This window comes from Phoxinus phoxinus, assembly GCF_949152265.1.
Source record: "Phoxinus phoxinus genome assembly, chromosome: 3".
Lineage (NCBI taxonomy): Eukaryota > Metazoa > Chordata > Actinopteri > Cypriniformes > Leuciscidae > Phoxinus > Phoxinus phoxinus.
In genome coordinates, this window is record NC_136878.1 from 25,735,330 (window position 1) to 25,756,506 (window position 21,177).

Sequence of the window (21,177 nt, forward strand, 5' to 3'; positions counted from 1 at the left end):
GTCTATGTTAAAACTGCATCCATCAACAGTCGTAGGAGGGGCTTGTGCAAAAGTATGTCACATTGCCCCGAATCTGAAAACGGGTTGTTCTGAGACAGTGCTTGTGATTTATGGGGATTTTTTTTTTTAAAAAAGCACAATTTTAAATTCGGTCATCATTTACTCACCCTCATGTTGTTCCAAACCTGTAGGACTTTCTTTCTCTGTGGAACATAAAAGTAGATATTTTAAGTGACTGGTCAATACAATGGATACTCATACAGGTTTGGAACATAATCAGCATGAGAGAATGATAAAAGAATTTAAATTTTTTGGCTTAACTATCCCTTAAAGTTCTCTACATTCTCCACTCTCGGGATTTTTTAAATAGGGCAAACATATTAGGCTAGTTGTTTTCAAAAAAGAAAACATGTCATAGAATAATCCTAGACATGGTTTAGACTGTATTAGATCTCTTTCCACTGCAACAAACTCTTTTTAGCCTAAGAACGTAGCACTGGCGCTCTTGCAGAATGTTATCAGTATTGTTATTGATCTATTGAAAAATCATTGTCTTGGATTTCTAAAACTGTAATGAGTAGCCTATGTAAACCAGCTATGGATGAGCTGGTCTTTCTGCACCTATTTTCAGTACCCTTAGCTACCTGCTATAGCACAGTTGATATTAAGTGAGCTGACCAATCACTTATTTCATAAGTAGTATTTTTTAAAATATAGAACTTAAACAGAAGAACGCATGTCAGGTGATATGTTTCCCAAAGTGCCGTCTTATTTTATGTGGCAGAGTTACATGATGACATTACTGTTTTACCTCAGACAAACAATTACCTGCCTAAGTGAGTAATCTAAGGATATGAAATCATAGCTTTCCTTCCTGGGGGGATATGGTAAGGGGAACCTTCAATGTTTTACACAGGCCCTCTGCCAAAACCCTGCATCGGATCACTTTTCTGAGGTAGCAGTAGAATAAGAACTGGTGTATGCTATCACTCAGTCAGCAGTGTTTATGATATTAGAAATCATCCAACTTACTATACCATACAGAAGACAATAAATCAAAGCTGATTTGATGTGATTTGTTTGAAGGTTAACAGAGTTTGCAGATGTGATAATGGAGTACTATATTAAAAGGGTTTAGTCTTTTTATACTCTCTAAGCAAAAGAAAGTTATTTAATTCACTTTATAACAAAAAATCATTCTTCCATTTAAAATAATGACAACTAAGGATTTTCAAAAACATATGCTCAAAAGGTAAGGTACACTTGTACTGCTTTAATATAATTTGCTTTATAGAAAGATGTCCACGATCATTTCTAAAGCCTGTATCCCATCAGAGGCCCCTGAAGCTCAGCAGCACTCAGGTTCTTTGCCGGCCAAACATTTAGACATCAATTGTTACATCATTTAAATAGGTCAGAAGTAGCGGCCTCTGCCACATAATAAGCTGAAGAGAGATGTGGTTCTTTCAGTCCCTCCACAAAAGTGTTCTGGCTCTTTATTCTATCCTGAAACCCGATCGGACAGAAGACAGAAGACTCATACAATCAAGGATGACACTAAAGGAACTGCACCTCTGAAGACAGACGGTAACTCACAACTAATGAAGGGGAGAACATCACACAGGATAACTAGTAAGATCCACTGTATTAATTAATCATACACTTGAGCTATTCATAGAACGGTTTGCACCAATAAAAGTGTAAATCTACTGATATTTAGCCGTTTTATTTCAGAATTCCTTACTGTATCTAACACTAAACAACTTTGTATTCATTCCTCAAAATGCACTTGATTTGTAAATGAGGAAATTCGAGTAAAAATATTATTCTGTCTGTGGAACAGACCCCTAATTTTGATTATTTGTAGCATGTGTCCTCAATCATTTTAATTAGGCTGTGACAGCTTTGTTATAGACTCCAGAGGAAATGCTTGAATAAATGAATGAATAGATCAAAATGTGAATGAGCAAAAAAAAGAAAAAGAAAAAAGAAAGACTAAGAGAATCACATGACATTAAAATAATTGATTGTTTTTGTTCTTGGTAATATCTGACACCGAATAAACGTCAGTTACACCAGAGCTGCATGGCTATATGACTAGTCCAAGCAAAGGAAATTAAGTACACTTCATTAGAAATACAATAACCCGGCGGTGACAAAAGTCCAAGGTCTCCTGCCAAGAGCAGGTGATGATGGGGAAAGGGTTGATCTATGTTGGTTAGAGACGCTAGTAGCGATGACCATGAGGCCAAGGCAATCTCATGGGTAATGCCAGCGCTCAAAGGAAGCCAACTGTTCAGTGAGCTTGAGAGCGTGATACTTGTTTCTTAATTAACCTTCTGCCCCCATCTTGCATCATGTATTGCCGAAGTCTTGTCAAGTGACAGACACAATGCAGCTCTTTTCAACCAAGCCCCAGGGAATCCCTCTTAGTGTTTGTTTATGAACCTCAGGCTTCAGTTATTTTATACAAACAACATGGCAGATCCAAGCCGGGATGCCTTTTATGGTTGGGAATCGGAATTGGGATTGCTTAACTTAAAAAAAAAAAAATATTCTATACTGAGTCCGACAGTGAAGACAACAATGACAGCACACAATCATCACTAGACTTTTTTGTGACATTTTCCAATGCAGGACACTAGTCGCCTTTCATATCAGAGATGAACGGGACTAAGTGGGCCTAGTTCAGCTGCTCTGGTGGAAACAAACAGAGGAAGAAATGAAAGCATAAATTCATCTTATTTTCAGTGCGATTCCAGGTGGCTAAAAAGACACAATGAGCTCCAGAGCCCTCACAGGAGGCACAACTAAATAGTCTGCTGACACAAAAGAAAGACCAGCACTTCACGAATAAACCTAAGAAAGCTGTTGCAAAGCAAAAGCAATCTACAAAGTGCTGATGACCAGGTGGAAATATATTTGGGGGATAAATAAAACGTCTGTGGAGCCCAGTGTGTAAAAGCAATGGAAAAGGGGGGTACATTTGCAAACCCTTGATAACAACGTGCCACCCTGACCTAATTTCACCTGGGACGCAATTGATGAAAAGTACTAATCAGTAAACACAATGTGGCACCCTTTGACTGAGCACATCTGCACTTTTGAAAAAGGCTCGAAACAGTGACGGAAACAAAGAGCTATTGCTGACATATACTTACAAGCCACTCTTCATGGTGCTCCTTTGTGTTCTGTTTAAGATTTTAATATCAAGTATCGTGCAATTGTATCTGAAACATGGCGCTGGTAACACCAAGGTCACGGGTTTGACTGCCAGGGAACACACTGCAAAAATTATACTTTAGCTTGTCATTCTGGCATTACCCTTTCCACCTTAACAACCTAAGAACAACATGTACCTAAGGGTAACATAAACGCACACTAACCCTTAAATGCACACTACAATGAAAAGGAAAAATATAATGAGTGAAATAACCAACAGTGGTAAAGTATGCAGTGCTATTGCTTATTGTTCGGGCACTGGAAGATCTTACATATAGGGGTGGGTGATCGTTCCAAAATTTCATATCACTATATATAACAAACAATCACAATCCATGATCTGAATCGCAATCTTTCCAATTTTGAGAATGGACTGGAACAAGCCTATGAATTTCTCTATTTGCACAATTTAAAACACAGAGTTCAACTTGAAAACACACTGCATGAAATAAATATACATTGATTCTTATTAAAACTGCAAAAGTTATTCAGTCAAGAGCAGTGAGTGATAACATTAACATTGTTTAGGAATTTGCATTAGGCTTTAAGACCGAATTCATAGATCTTATATGATGACATGCATCTGATTTCTTTCCCAACTGGACATTTTAACATATTATTGTGCTTATTTGACAGTTTAGGTGCGCGTCTAAAATCCCAAGTACACTTTGCTCGTCCGTGTTCGTCACACAGAAAGCACGTGGAGGTTAGTCTCTTTTGCAGTTCAATGCGCTTTAATAACTCTTTTTAAAAATAAACCATGGGTGTTTCTCAAAACCAAGAATGCAAAGAACGGACTTGTGGTCTTGGGGAGAATGCTCTTGCTAGTTGTTCTAGGAAGAATGAACTCACAAGGTGACGAGCACACAGACCGCTGCTGACAGTTTGAGACGATGTGTTCTTTCTGGTATTGCGCAATAATCCCCCCGCACAAACGCCCTCTGCAGTACCCAAACATAATGAGAATTATTGACGATACCAGCCAGGCTTTATCGCCCAAGCCTACCCTCAGCTCAAGGGATTACTCTAAAACTGTACACTACAATGTAATGTATATTCATAACAATAAAGCAACGCCTGTCTCCTTTCATTCTGCTTCTGTTGTTTGTTTGTGTTACATCACTAGCCAACGGCGGGAAAAAACGCCGGTAAAAGGCAGTGGTCTCTTGACTGTGGGGGCTCGCAAGCTAACTTAACACCCGCAGGTGCTTATGGAGATTCTCACTTCCGAAAACGTTTGAGCACATTTTCGATTCGGCATAAATTTTCGTAAAAATGCCAATATTTAAAATCTACACAGTTGATTTCTCGCATCAAATGTCCTCAGAAGTGAATTAGTGATGAAGTGTAGAAAAATGACTCTGTATTGACCTGCCTCTCCTTCCTCGAAATCTGAAATGAATGCTGGGATATTTCAGCCGTCAAGTTCACACAAGTTACCAACCGATGCATCCTCGGTAAAATGGACGTGTCAAGAACACTTCCGGGATTTTTAACCGTTCTTGCCATAATGCAAACTTGTGTATTGGGACGGTACTTGGGCCTCAAAAGATGACGTTTCACAAGAACACAAGTACAGACAAGAACACAGATTGAGAAAGGCCCCATGTCTGGCAGTAGACTGTGTTTTACAACAGTCACGTTACATTATTTGACTGATTTGGATGCAAGTATGGACTTTTAAGGAAGGGCGAAAGAACACCATATTAAAGGAAAGGAACGGCATTGATCATTTTATTTTCGTTTTCATAATCGGTGGAAGCCAAAACTAAACCAAAACTAAAATGTGATTAAATCGCACAGCCCCCTACAGCTGCTGAATTGTTTTTCAAATGCATCACTACACATGAAAGACACCTATAGAGACATGATATACTTTTGCCAGTCAGCACAGACATCTAGTAGGCAGATCATCATTGCAGCATTTTAACATTATTACGAGGACATAGATCACGACCTCTAAGATTTGCTTGAAAAGTAGACTGTGGATGTCTTCAAGATCGATCATGATATAAAATCATCAGATCGCTCACCCCTAATTTTACATTTATCTCGCAGCATCTCTATCTGAGTGAGGTGTTTGAGCTGACTGATATTTCTCAAATCTACTTTCAGAATTCTTGCTTTCTAAAAATAGGGCAGCTGATATCCCTTACATAACCATAACCACATGCTTTTTAAGCTTCTGTTCTCCAAGGGATGATGTCCAAAAAATTATTTCCCACTCATTATAACTGAGGATGAGGATCTGACCATTAGCATTCATAAAATGAGCAATTTATTCAGATTTGTTTTTCAGAAATGTTTTTTGTGCAACCTTTAGGACAGTGGTTCTTAACTAGGAGTGTCAGTAGACTTCTAAGAGGGCCTCAAGAAAAACAAAAATAATTTTAAGAAAAAGGCATTAAAAGAAAAACAAATCAAGATTTTTTTTATTTATTAATATCCTCTTTTTTTTTTCTTTGAATAACAAGTATTTCCACAGTCTTGGGAAAACAAGGAAGCCTTATTTTGACAAGTGTGACAGACCGGGAAAGTCATGTAAATTAATAAAATCTTAAATAAAACTCTATGAGCACTTTTATAACAAATGTACATTTTTCTAATTATGCCACACTTAAAAAACATACTTATATTGATAAATCCTTTATCTTTAGTTTGGTGCTTGTTAATTCATTAATTAATTAATGACTGGAAAAGTCAAAGGGCCTTCGAATATTCTTGTGGACAATGGGGGGCCACGGAGGTTTACCACCTCAGTGACAAGCTTTTTTCCTGAACGTTTGTAAACTGATCAAACGTACACAATGAATACAAGTCGATTTGGATTAAGGTGTCTGCCAAAAGCACAACTGTAAATGCTTCTGCATAACTAACAGTAGCAAAAAGTTGCGTTTAAAGGCCTTGTCAAAAAAGATAAGCTTCTAAATCAGCGTGCTTAAAGACTGAACAAACAGTAATCATCACTCAATGCAAGGCATGACTCTGCGTTTGTCCCGTGCAACAAAAGCCAATCTCCTCATGAGGACCGTCCATTGACGCTAAATAGCCAACCTACTTAATTCTCTCCTCTCCCAGCCGAACAGTGTGGCAACGGCAACAGACAGCACTCATTTAAACAACAAAGCACATAGACTTCCATTCAGACTAAAGCTGTCCTCTTTCAAGCATGTATTCTAAAGCCACTTTCTGTTGCCCCCATCTCAGTTACCCCCTCAGTGGACAGAAACCGAGTCCACACAGAGTTGAGCAGTTCGTGTGAGGGAGTGAATAGGGTGGCCTCTCTCTCCCGATGAAAAAAAGGAAGAAGCAATCATTGAGCCCAGCACACCTGAGGGGTGCACCTTTCGTATTGTCTATGGTGGGCTGGGTGGAAAAATAGCCAGGCGGAGGAGGAGAAACATCAAACAGGTGCGGAATGGGCATTGTGGTGTTTATGAAAGATTCTTTGATAAGGATAAAGGTGCCGCTTGAACTAAAGTGATTTCAGATGAGCTCATTGTTACAGCTCTTCTAAGGTTCACTTTTAGCACCTCGCAGGCAAAGACTTGTGTTTCTTGAGCTGCTCCATTGACAAAACCGTACATGTGTTTGTTGTTAAAGGTAAGCCAAGCTGATTTACTTCTCTGGCTCGAGTGGTGCGCTTTGCCGTAGGTTGATGTGACGGGTGCGTTGGGCTAGTCGCAGACGATATCGCATTAGGCAGATTTCTTGACGTGATTTTTCCAGTAGAAGATGCCAGTTTAATTATGACATCTTGGAAATTTGAGCGAGAAAGATAAAAAATTAGTCTGTCAACATTAGCTCATTTCTCCACTAGAATGTGTTATGTTGCAGATTGTGTTTAAATCTAAAATAGCTTCTATCAAGTTGGGGTAAGAGTCACTTACCAGATGTCTCAGGGCATCATGACATGCTTCTACCATCATTTTACTTCATTTAAGCGGAACAATAAGTGAGACACAAAGTTAACAGTTATTTAAGTATTTTAAAAAATGGAAACTTTTAAAAAAAGTATAATGTGGATTGTTCATGATGGTTATTAAGGACAAATGTGCACAAAGCTTTGAGATAAGACACTGGTTCAAAGATGATAATATTTTAAATCCAGAATTAGAAAATATAGATCCACCTGTGAATGTATTGTATTGTACATGCCATCTGATGTTATTGGATTTAGAGGCACTGGTTTTGTAACACTTCTAACCAATGCAATCTTCAGTTTGAAGCGCACATTTACTAAGTGAATGTTTTCATAAGTTGTAATAGATTAATGTTGAAGCAGGCTTAATGAATGTGTACAATACAAAAACAAGCAGACAGAAACTTATGCACAATGAAACACCTTGATTATCTGCTTCAGTCGGAAACATTTACACCCTTTAAAAAAAACTCTTGTCATACTTTGATTTGGAAGTAAAGGTTGTTACTTGTGGTTAATTGACAGGGTGGGAAATTAGCACCCGCCACCAGCCAATGGCGGGTACTTTTTCAAAGTGGCGGGTGACTTTGCCTTGTATACCAGCCACAGTGGCGGGTGCGAACTACTAGCGATCGTCACTTCAGTCGATAAAAACCTGAATCCATGGCAATTCGAGTGTCTTTTACAGGCGAATTCTCCTGGAATGCCCCGGGGATTCCCCTGCGCAGCACTGATTGGTTCGCGCAGTTACGCCACTCTGCCATTGGTTTGTGCAGTTCCCAGTGACGAGCCAATAGCGTGCGAGTAACGTAACATTCTCATTTTCCACTAGATATTTTCCTCTACATCTCATCAGCAATTTCGATTTTGACACGCTCAGCAGCAGCTGACCACTAAGGAGCGAATGTACAGTGACATGACATAACTGCCAGATTCAAACTGTGCTTTCACGCAATGGCTGGCGCTGAGCCAAACACGGACGCTCAGTGCTTGTCATATACAACATAATGTTTATTTTAGGTTTCAGACATTTAAATACATATAATTTATAGCAGAATAATAAATGTATAGTTTGTAAAATACACAATGGTGTCTATGGAAGCAGCAATAACAATCCATTCAAATTTATTTGCCGACGTGTTTTATTCATATCAGATACACAGTCGGCCCTATTGGCCCAACCCTATTACTGAGAGATGAGTCCATTTTTTTTTTTCATTAAACATGTAGGCCTACAGTTACTGTAGAATATGACCAAACACAATTTTACCATGGTATTGCAGGCTTTTTTTCACATCACTTTTTATTTTCCTATATTAATCAAATATGTATTAATAATAATAAAAAATTGTGTATTGAAGCAATTCAAAATATGCTAGTGCACGCACTTTTATACATTTGAATTCCGGAAAAAGTGGCTGGTAAAATTGGGCATCCACCAGCCACTGTGGCAGTTAATTTAGTTAATTTCCCACCCTGCTAATTGACCACATAGGGGACACCAGACTGAAAATGGCTGATGTACAAGCGGGTCAGTACTCTCATGCAATTAATTAAAAAAAAAAGAATAATATGCCGGTCTTGTAATTTAAGGATGTCTTTCTATAATATGCTCTGGACAATCTCAATCACTCTAACTTATAAACTCTACTCTGATTATTCACACAGTGGAAAGAAAATTGAAATAAAAGCTACATCCAATTGCTCACTGAATGAGTTATCAACATGTTCATTTCAATGTTTTTAACCATCTTTTAAGAATCTAACAGGGTGGAACGTTTTAAAGACCAGCCAACTAATATCACAGAATTTATAAAAGACTTGCTCATGTTTGTGTTGTTGTTTTCCCCACAAAAAATTACATCACTTCCTAGAGGATGATGTCATTCTTGCACTGGCTTTTGTTTTGTTTTTATACTAACAGGATGAAGAGTGAAAACAAGAAAAAAAATATAACCTCTATAAAAACGATTACAAAGTTTAAACAAAATTCCTAAGAAAATATGTTTTGCTTGCATTGTGGCTATAGAAAGGATAAAAGAGCAAAAAATTCTTAATACATTTTTAGGAACATGGAAAAAATGTCAATATCCGGTCATATCCAAAAATTAAAATAGTTTAAAATGTAACATCTAATTGTGATTAAAAGTAAACTAATATATTTTACAAATTTAAATATTGTGAGTTTAATATTGTATCCAACATACAATAAAACACATAAAAAGAATAACCCATAGGCTACCTAAATACAAAATCAACACCTTAAAAGAAATATTAAACTATTCAGCAACTACCTCTAGATGCTAAACAACCTGTATATATATGTATTTACAAAAAAAATAATATATAGATTTTTTTTATTATTTCCCAGCTTAGTAAAGACAATGGCCTTATTTGTTGTTCATGAGAAAAATATCTATTATAATATCTAATATGCTATTCACATTCAGATTACTTCAAACCCCCAGACATCTCTGATATTTCATGGATGGCTATGTCACTGTCCTGGAACCTTCTCTCTCGATTCCACCGTATAGCCTACAGTAACCAGCATCTTTATGGCACTACAGATGCTCTATTTTCTACTACTGTCCTTCATTCCCAGACTGGACAGTAGTCAGTTTTATCACCTGGTTGGAGATAGAGGTGGAGTGATAACCAGTGAGTGGCAGATGATCAGCAGAAGCAGACATTAACCAGATGGCCATAGGTCAACTGACCACTATGGGAAAACAGCAAAGGTGATACCGCTCAGACAATACTTCGGTCCCTGATTAAGAAAGGTGAAGGTCGCTGGAGGCAAACATTTTTCATTCTCACATCGGGGCTATTCTCCTACTTTCCACAGTGTATCAGAATACAGGATGTTCCATGGGTTGTGTTGTCTCACAACTGTCTCGTCCCCAATTCAAACCTCCTGTGGGTTACGAGGCTGATATACGGTTACGGGGGGGGGGGGGGGGGGGGGGTCACTGACACCAGCCAGGGGTACAACCTGACAAACTGATGTTACTAAGTGAACCAAAGGGAGAAAAAATAAACTGGAAATAGAGGAAGACAAGAGAAATATGACATTGTGATAAGAGTTTTATCTGCTCTTCCACACAAAATCCCCTCCTCCTGTTGACAAACAGATACATAGTTTCTCATAATAGCTTTCTATGCAGTCTGTCTGTGCAAAAGTACTTGGTGTGCAGTACAATGGACTGATGAATGGGAACTCATAGTGCATTTCACAACATTTATCAAACACGCTCCATGTCAAGACTGCATTATGAGTTCAAAGGAATTCTCTGTATCCCATTACATTCACCATTGTCATGACTTTATGAGCCAGGTTTTACAGACGGGCACAAAAAGAAGCTCATCAAATTATTGGCTATTTACCACAAACAGTAATTTGCGCAACAATGTAATGCCATTCACTCTATGACTAGCCCAGTATTGTGTATCCATGCTCATAATTAGCACTACAATTGTCAAATTGTCCTTGAGGGAACCTATTGTGCAGTTTATTTTTTTATTTTGCTGTAATATTACATTATTAATAAGTATGGAGATATATTTTCATATTGTTAAACTAATTAGACTCATTGAACTTTGGCTGATATTACCGCAGGTTCAAATTAGGTACTTTTTGGTGTGTACCAAATAATAATTATTAATAAAGTTTACTAATGTAAAATTGGCATTGAAGGAATATAGCTACTTTTAGCCATTTTTTATTATTATTAATTATTTATATAGAAAACTGTTAATTTTATATTTGAAACTTAAAAATATATTGTATCATATTAAAATGTCACTATTATCTCGTTTCACAATTATGAGGTACCACAAAGCATATTATAGTCAACAGAAATCAACACTTTCTTTTATTTCACCGCAGAAGCTTTCCCGTGTTAGTTGAGGGGTATCCGAAGACATGCACCTGCCCGAATTGTGAGATAAATGGAAATGTTTTAATACACTACAAGTCTAAGCCTTGTAAGCTAATACGCTTGTAGTATTAAAGCAGTATGACGATCATCACACTATGAATTCATCACTCAAGCTCTTATTTCCCACACTTTTGTGCTCCACCCAACCCCATACTGTACATTGCTTTAAACTTGATATGTTGGAGGTGAACAGAGAGATGCGCCCATAAGAACAGATATTCAACAAAAGGTCAGATCATCTGAGGCTGATACTACAATGCGAAACAAAAAAAAAATCTACACCAGGTGCCTTTTTTGAATAAAGAGCAGCTAAAAAATTAGTACAGCCTGGCCCACATACAGTACCGTATACAGTAAAGTCAGCTTCTGAAGCACATCAGTATAGGTTTTGGGTTGCAGAGGAGACTGGTATTGAAATTTCATTTCGCCTCAGTGCTGCCATTAATTGCTTGAGGAGACACACAGAGAATTCTCTTACAAACTGGTTACACATCTTATACCCCTATCCTCTCCATTTTTTATGATGAAGTTTAAGCAGGGTAAACTGCTGGACACGTCTCTTTTTTCTTTCTAATTACTTGCCCCATACTGTGTACTGTACCCCATTACATACTAATTTACTGTGCGGCTATGCACCTCTTGTAAAGCTGCTTTAAGATATCAGTATGAATTTCCTAAACCGATAAGCTACAGAATATACAGAGTTTGGAAATAGTTAATATTACTCAAGGATTATTTTAATTGTAGTTGAGGTCAACTAGCCAATGTAACATTTTCTGATACCTGTAATTCAATTCATAAACGTGTGTGTGTATATATATATATATATATATATATATATATATATATATATATATATATATATATATATATATATATACACACAAATAATACTATTTTGTTTGTATATATATATATATATATATATATATATATATATATATATATATATATATATATATATACAAATAATACTATTTTGTTTATTTGATGTTTGTGATGACAGAGATTAGGGAAATTACAATAAACCATCAGAAATTCAAACTGCAGAGTGAGCCGGTGATTAATCTAGATTTCGCCTTTTTTCATTTCTGTAAGCGGTTTACGTGAACATTAATCATGTTTCACACATTCATCTGTTTGATCCGTTGGCTGCGGGTGCTGTTCCTCGCTGTGATTAACCTGAGTAAAAAAAAAAAAACTGGCCTAGATTTCCTTATGACCTGAAATCTACTACTGGATGACTCATAATTTAAGAGATATATTTCTGTAACTGATAAGGTCAGTCTTCATTATGTACAGCGGAGTTAGGATTGGAGGCAATAATGTATTTGCAAACTAAGGTCACAAACAGTTTTGTAATAGCTAATTTAAGAAACCTGTGCAATATCCACTTGAGGCTGTATGCCTAACTTGGTTCTGTTGCACTGATGGTTCATAGAATACTGGTTTACAAACAGGATAGTCCTTAAAAACAAAGCGACTTAAAAATGAGGAGAGCAATAGAAGCAATTAAACTAACAATAGGATTTTGCAAGAACAATATGCAAGTGCTGGGACCCTTCCTAGTTTAGTCTAACGCATTTTATATTTTGTTTTTTTAAAAATAGATATAGAATAAAAAATGTAGTTCCAAACATATATGATAATAGTTCCTGAACTATATATAACAGAAGTCACTAGCTGCATTTACATGGACCTAAATAGTCCAACTGTACCCGGGCTAGAAGCACAGTCGGAATAAAAAAAAAAGTTAAACATTTTCTAATACGATCAAGAGGACAAGTAAACACTTGATCGAATTGAAAACCAAATTGACTGTGCATGCGCAATGACATAGAAATAGGATTACTATTAGTAATCCCAGCACTCTTGATTTGACACACGCTGCTGTCCTTTACTATCTAAATGTGTGTGGAACAACATGAGCTTACCTCTACAAACACAGCACAAGACTTTTATATTGTTTATATGGTACTTTTAACTATAGTCATACCAGGCAATAATAGACCAGATTTTGCTATTACAGAAAGCTCTAAGAAAATACTGGCCTTTAGAATTCCCTCATCTAAAAATAATCACCTTTTATGAAGAGGACTATATCGTATAAATTACTAATGTATTGAGTTACATCCCTCAAACCAAAGAAGAAATATGCCAACACTGTGCTTATGCAATGCTATGCGTTTCCATATGACTAACTGGACCAGTCACATCACAAAGATATAACCTTGCTGCATATAGGCTGATCTCTTATGCAGATAAAAAAAACATTCTTTATAAAATAGACATCATTACACCTAACCCTGTCATAAAGTAATTGACCTGCAACTTGTGCCAAGTACATGTGCTTTACGGTAGTGACTACACTTGGTGCCTGAGGGGTATAAATCCCATTCAATTTTAATTGTTTGTTGATTAAACACGATGCTGTCGATGAGATGAGATGAGATAGCATTCTCTTCCCTGCCATTGTATGCAGATGTGTGACAGGGTTTCATCTGCCTAGAAGTCGATCCCATGCCCCGGCTTATGTGTCTCATCACGGCTGTGAGTATCTCTTTCTTTTATCTGTCACTTTGAGTTGAAGAACGACTGGATATCATTAAGCGCTGCGGCTATACTTGCTTCCTTGCGGTCTTGACACACTTTCTCTGACTTTACTGCATCAATGAAATCAGTGTGTGGCATCTTATACTTTATAAAACACATATAAAAATCCTTTATTTTTTTCACTTTGCCACAGGGTTGAAAATTATTCAAAACTGAAGTAAAAGACCTCTTTAAGTTTAACCCAAAGTGAACTGTCTGAAAAGAAGATCCCAGTTCTCATTGCATTTGCATTGTACCTGGACATAATCATATATTGATTATCATTTTAAAATGTAAGCAATTTCTTTATTTTAAGAAATTCTTTACAATATGATAACACTATGCCTGTGAATAATTTGTCTACGTTTGAAATTGCTGCAATCGAGTTTGTTGATAAATCTTAGGAGAAAAGAAAAGAAACATGTGGCTTCTAAACAGCGATATAATTCAGGTGCAGTGTGTGGCAAAGTTGAGCAAAAATGGACATGGTATACATGTAAAAAAATAAAATAAAATAAATGTTTTTACAGGCTTGATAGGGAAGATGTAACACTAGTTTGTCTAGAGTGCCCATTTCATCTAGCATCTTACAAAAAAATAACAAATAAATAAATAACTTGTGAGCCTCCTTAACATACAATCCAGAAAATCCGCCTATTACTAACACTGCAAGTTCCTAATATTCCCCTACCAATCTACAAGTTGCACAGAAAACCATTTGTAAAACAGTGCTCGAGTCTGGTAGTGCTTCATATACCATTTTCAACAGACACGTTTCAAGTGTCGTCAGAATATATTAGATTAACTTTTTGTGCTTAGTTGAACTCGCTTGCTAGTCATACAGGAAATTGTTGCTTCAATGAAAGCTATCTATTTCCATTAAAAAGTAGGCAGTCAAATTTCAGGTAATACACAGTGTAATTGACAGCTACAATAACAAGAATTATTTCAGACCCAAGGGCACAGTGTTGTGGCTGCCTAAGTGATTGCCTATATGTTAAAAATACAAGTAGGCTAATTTTGTGGCGAGCAGAGGTAAGCAGAGTGGACACCTGTAAATGCGACTGGAACAAAGCATTTTGTTCAAGGAGAGATGCAATAAACATGGGGAACATTGAGTATGTGCATGATTTTTATCACTGCAGGTGCACTTTATAAAAAGATGTCATAACAATTTTCTCTAGAAAACGTTGCAGGATTTTTTGAATTTGCCTTCTAAACCCTATGTCGAGTTTTTACAAACCATAATTTAGTGCAGTGCTTCACCCTAAAATAATATGGAGCTATTCAATTAAATTAAAAATTAATTTTTAAAAAAAATCCTCTTATTACATGAATTAAGGACAGGATGTGCTTTAAAATGTATGTAGATACATATATTTTTAAAAAAAACTTTTAAGAAATGTTTCTTCAGATTTGTACAGTTATGGGTTTAAAATGCTACATTTAACTATTTCAATTAAGTAGACATAGTATGTTATCTGGGGAGGTGACTAGATTATTTTAAAGAGCAATTATATGACATATTTACATCATACAATACTGTAAATACATGCATACACTAGTAGTGTTTGGCATGCATTATACATAGGCTATATTATACAGGGACAATGGGTATCAGAAAGTATAATTTTTACATTTTTTCTATAGACTTATAGGTCTAGTGCACCCTTCACTCTAAAAGAGGATGAGTTAATTCGTAACATGTTTTCTGTTATGACTATTTTAACAAGTTTTTGTCATTTTGTGTGTAAAAAAAAAAAGCAGCAGTGTCCCCAACACAATACATGTTTATTATCATCCAATCACATCGCTGCCTTGTGAGGCGTTATTCTTTTTACAAGCAAGTTTCCTCTTGCTGAAACTTTTCATCATTGGTGGATATCTTTGTGGAGGTAAGGAAAATGTCTGTTTTTGGTATAAGAGGATTTCAAAATGTCTTTTTTAATAATTTGAAGGGCATTTTATACATATACGCGGTAGCCAGAAAACTGCTTCATGAATGGATAATGAATATAACAGGCTAGCTAACGTTAGCCAGCTATATTAGTTACGTGTATTAACAAATGTGTCTTTATTTGCACTCTTGCAGCTCTGAATGCAAGATGTCCCTGATACGCGAGAGGCTTCATCTCACCAACCCTCACCATCACTTGTCTGCTCTGCACTTGAACAAATGTGTAAATAAAAATGATTAATGTTTAACTTTATTAACTCTTCAGGAACTTTTCACACAAGCAACATTGTTAATGTTTAAAGTACTATATTTTGATTGTTGACTTTTTTATTTAAATGAAGCAGGATTAATAAATTCTATATAAACTACATGCAAGTTTGTTGTTTTTATTGCATTCAAGTTTTGTTCAATTGGATCAAAAATAACACATATGACACAAATTGTATAACTATAAAAATAAAAATGACCAGTTTCTGTGTCAAGAGGAATAACATTGGTTAAGTCTAAAGTAACAAAATGTGTTGTCCTTATCTAGACACAAAGGTGTGTAAAGAAACAACACAGGTTGTCATTTATAAGAGTGTTGGGTCCAGACTCTTTTCTTCTGATTTTAATCAATACCCTGACAGTGTGGCTTTTGTGCTCTGTCATCTATTCAAATGTGTCCCTCCCTTCCTGCATAAAACTGTTGAGAGTTTCATGAAAACAAATGACGGGGGGAAAAACTGCCACTGTGCACTAAAGTCTGCCATACGGTGAATGAGAATAATATATGAATAAAGGTCTCAGTGGACTTTCTGGATGGTAAAAAAAGAAAAGAAAAAAAAAACCTTAATGTAAATTACCAGCTTTACAATGCACAGTATCTATTAGTGTAAAACTGATAAAGTCTTTAACCGGTCGTTATAGACAGTCAAGATGCACTGCATTCAATAGAAAGGGCCTGTGTGGTTTTTCTGAAAGCTGAGCTCAATGCATCCATAGAGGAATACACAGAGAGAAAGAAAGGATTACCTCAAGAGGAGACAGAAGAGAACAAACACAGGATTTTAGGTGGTCTCCTAACAAGAATGCCACAGTGAAAAGCCAGGGGCTGAAAATAGCATGTTAACAGCTCATGTCAGTCAGTTGTTGACAAGAGGCCTGCAATCTCTCAGTGTAGTGCCTATCAATATTCTAAACACAGCTCCTTCAGTAGAGCAGCTCAAGACAAGACCCTAACATATGTACAAGAGTCCCCTCTCCACAATAAGTAGACCACCGGCTGTCTACTAAAGGGCCTTTACAACTTTGAAGAAGTTAAGGGACTTCAGTCTACTAGTCAAGATGCAAACAAGTTTGCCCCGACAAGAACACCACATTATGAGGAAACTTACTGGCAAAAACAACCCAGGCAAAGTTGCTTGTAAGTTAACATTACAATAATAATTGTACAGGCTATAAATCTTTTTGGAAATCCAATGCTTGGTTTCTAGTTTTAGACATATTTTGCAGGGGCAACAGTTGTGTGGTGACAATTACTAATAGCATCTTTGAATACGGTCTGCACATTTTATGACCAGAGAGAGCCATAGTATCCTATTTTACTTCAACCTGAGTCATTGTGCTCCTTAATGTCAGACCAATAGAGGACGGCATTTATGTCTCAGCAGGCAAATCTTTATCTCTATTAACACAGCTGCAATTTTTTGTCCATTTGGACCGAGCGCTGAGAATGTCTGTTGTAGCCCTGTGTCTTGGTAGCCAGTTTACTTTTTGACATTTAGCCTAAATGAAAATCTGCATCAAATGTTAAAGCTGTTTCCCTGGTTACACTCGAGGCATTGCTGCTTTAGATGTTTTTGCTTTAAAATAGTCATGCTAAGATAAGATATGTTGAATGTCATGTTGACAGTGACTGACGTAAGCACAAGGTGTAATTTTAATGTTGACATTTATGACATATTGCATGTGTCAATGGGGGTCTGATTAGGATTTACCAGTTGTCGTCAACCAAAACGGAGCATGTCTCTTTAAAATGACAGTGCTCATTATTACCTTGTTCAAACAAAGACTAAGTTGCTGCATTTTCTATTAGGAACTTGTTATTTAGAGCTGGTTCTCTGTCTCTTCAGCTTTGAGTGATGAGAAACTCTCCAACATTTCATTATCTCTGACAGGGTATATGCAATATCTACCTATTTAGGTGATATCATCTCTACTACTGTCTTCTGAACACCATAATTATCTCAAAGAAGATGGAGGGCTGTCTTCAATGAAAACCGAGTCAAATTGTAAAAGCACACATACTTTCATGTCAAGAAACCTTCGCTTGTAAATTTCTTTCTCTACTAATTTCTACAAACAACAACAGCCATTTTATTAACTTCATTTCGTCTCAAGCTAAGTCCAGGATATGGATGTCAGTTTACATACATTCCCATAATAATTTGTTGTATAAATTAGGGGGTTAATCACCAAAATGACATGTGGACATTTTCCTGTGAAAAAAGAATGTCTTCATGCCTTAAAATAACTTAAATGCAACTACCGGTATATTAAATACATCCTTGCTTCATTTAGTATACGCGGACCCATGCATATGCTATTGTATTTGTATGAAAAAGGGCTGCAGACGCACGTGTACACATTATGCTTTTGCACCACGTTTTTGTTTGTAACTTTGCAAAACATTAGTAAACCAAAGTTTATATTTATTTAGAGCATAAGGTCTCGAACGAGTCCAAACACAAAATAAGACAATGTGTAGATGTAAACTTCCGCAATCTGATCATGGCGCAGTGTTTTCCAACGTTATTTGAAAGTTCAACCAATAAAAACTGGATTTTGGGTGTGGTGGATGGGTATAGACGAATCCGGCGAAACTACCGGAAGTAAGCGGGCGCCATAACTGAGCTGTTGCTGGGTAGCTTTGCGCCATTGCCTCCTATTGGTTTAGTTGCAACTTGCGTCCACTGGAATAAACAGCCCGCGATTTACGACTGTCACTAACGTGTAACTTTTATAATGTCGAGTGGGAAAACATGTTCCGTTATCAATTGTTTCAATGGCGGCGGTAAAATTTCAATTTGGATGAGTAAACGTTGTGAGTTACATAAAATATAATAAATATGTAATATAGTGCTCAGCAAAATCTCCTCTCTAGCTATTTTTTTCTATTCAATTAACATGCTATGGTCATTAATGGCTTTCCTGAGCTAAATGTAACGTTATGTGACACTGTTCTGCTGTTATATTGACCTCTTTCCATGTTTAAAAACACTAATTTGTCGATATTATGTACGTTATACTTTCTAGCTGTACCTTACCCTTGCCTTTTGCAATGTGAAAATTAGATAAATAATGGACACAAATGAAAAACAGGAATTCGTTTATTTGATGTCATTCATTTATTTATTATTGCCAAATGGACAGATCTTTTTATAGTTTCGTTAGCTAACGTTTGCCTAGATAACATAGTTATTGCCAAACTATTTTCATAAATAATCTGTAAGATCGTTTGTACCTTCATCTGTGACTGGAGGCCACTGTCTAACATCATCAACCCAACAAGTCATTCTGCCTGGCTGTAGCTGTCATCGAGGGTGCGTTATCACGGAGGTTTGTTTACATACCGGTAACAGCTCAGTAATGGCGTCGCCACAAGATGGCAGCCTACACAGAACGCTCGTCGGATTCGTCTATAGTGGGTAGGGATGATGTGAAATGCTGTGACACGGAGTGACATGACATGCTGCTTGGCTAAAGCTAATAGGACTTCTGCGAACGATTATAACGCAGGGTTTTCCAAAATAATTTGAAAATTCAACCAATAAAAATTAGATCTCGGGAGTTGTGAGTGAATATAGGTGTATTAGGGACTATGTGCAGAGACTAATCGGACACCGTTTTACAGCTGGGCGTGCTTGGATTGGTTTGATCGCTCAGATTGACAGGTTTTGATTTACACCTGGGTCATATATCATAATTCATATACAGGTGGGTAAAGCGCCATAGAATATTTGATCAACCAGTATCTTATTACTCGTTTACTTTTCTATGTAGGCTACTTTTATTGTGGCGTTTACACAAGTAAGTATTTCTGATGTTCAGTAAAATCACTTGTTTGGAGGGTTTTTTGGACCCTTGGTTAATTATAATTATGTTTGAAAATAAACGGCTAGCCTACCTAATCCATTCCATGTAGGGGTGCTCAGATTGATCGCTACAAATCGCTATCGGACGATAATCGCTTGATCGGCGGTCTATAAAGGCCGATCTCAGAAACCGATCTCATGCTGACGACGCACTTAGAGAGAGGTATGGCATGAAATGCAGCAGAGCAGTCTCAATCTCTGTCCGGCACGAGTAAAAAAATTATTATGCTAAAGGTGAGGTACAATTCATATTTCTTTATTAAATAACTTCAAGTAATTTGAAAGCTTTCTGTGAGATGAAAATTCTCACTATACCACAGACACTGCTTCCTGTGATCCACAATCGGCAATATCTTATAACAATGCAAGCTTGCTTCATTTTTTCTTGTGTGCCTGCTGCACGTGTTTTGCGCATGAGCCTCAAACCTTAACAATGATGACCTTGCTTAATTAAGATGTATCGATTAAATTATTAATGACAATTAATCGAATGCCGATTAATGCGATAAAATAAGGGACGTTGTCATCCCTAGTTCAGAATCAAGCACATCTAAATTGATCCAACAATGTATGTCATACCCAGTATTAAAAAAAAAACTGAACGCTTATCTGCTGAGTACAGCTTATGTAGTTTGAGATAACTACTTGAAAATGCAAATTAATAGATCATAGAATATTTTAAGCTATTCAATAATGGGCAAAGGCGACTAGGTGAGTGACTGAATAACACTTAACACTGTCTGACACTGAGCCTAATGTAAAAAGTGGGAAAACTTTAAATGGAGAACTGCCATGTAATATTTCATCTGAAATCTAATTGCTATCGTTATTTTAACCATTATTTAACCCAGTAAGATAACTGCAGTTGTAAAAATTGGAGGTGGATATTGTGACTTTTTAAAGAAAGTGAGTCAAACTAAATCTTTAGGTGAAACAGTGAGTTCATTTAAGATCTAAAGAAAGGATAAAAACATACATAAACAAAGTAAAAAGTAATAACCTTTCCATTTTAAAATAGCAGCATAATTTAAATAGCTATGAGAGTATGATTAGCATAATCCATATGCAAATTAGAGTATGGGAAAAATACTGTAGAGTTTAAAATAGAGCTGTGTGATATAGCTAAAATGTTCACGCTATAATATCTCATATCGTTCGGTATCGATAATTATTGACATTTTTATAACAAATGTCAATATACTCTGTAATATAGCATTTCGCATACGCTGGTGATTCAAACTATACTACATTTCTATAGCTTTCCATGTTTTCAAAGAATTTGTATTTTCTATTTTAATACACTTAAAGTCTGAATCAAATGAATGAGCTGTGCCACACACCAAAACTACACACTCTAATGATAACCTTGCTTAATCGACTATTGATACGTTTTATCAACAAAATGAT

The 21,177-nt window shown here is 36.5% G+C and overlaps 1 protein-coding gene across 9 annotated transcripts in view; it reads right to left on the minus strand.

The window, feature by feature from the left end:
- Positions 1–21,177, minus strand: part of fsta (follistatin a) — a 131,369-nt gene that overhangs the window by 108,054 nt on the left and 2,138 nt on the right. For 5 of the 9 annotated variants that reach the window (XM_079607578.1, XM_079607585.1, XM_079607586.1 and 2 more), the window contains exon 2: positions 168–203. The exons of the other annotated variants lie outside the window; for them this stretch is intronic. The gene's annotated coding sequence lies outside the window, so the exon portion shown is untranslated. The remainder of the gene's footprint in view (positions 1–167; positions 204–21,177) is intronic. 9 annotated transcript variants of the gene reach the window in all.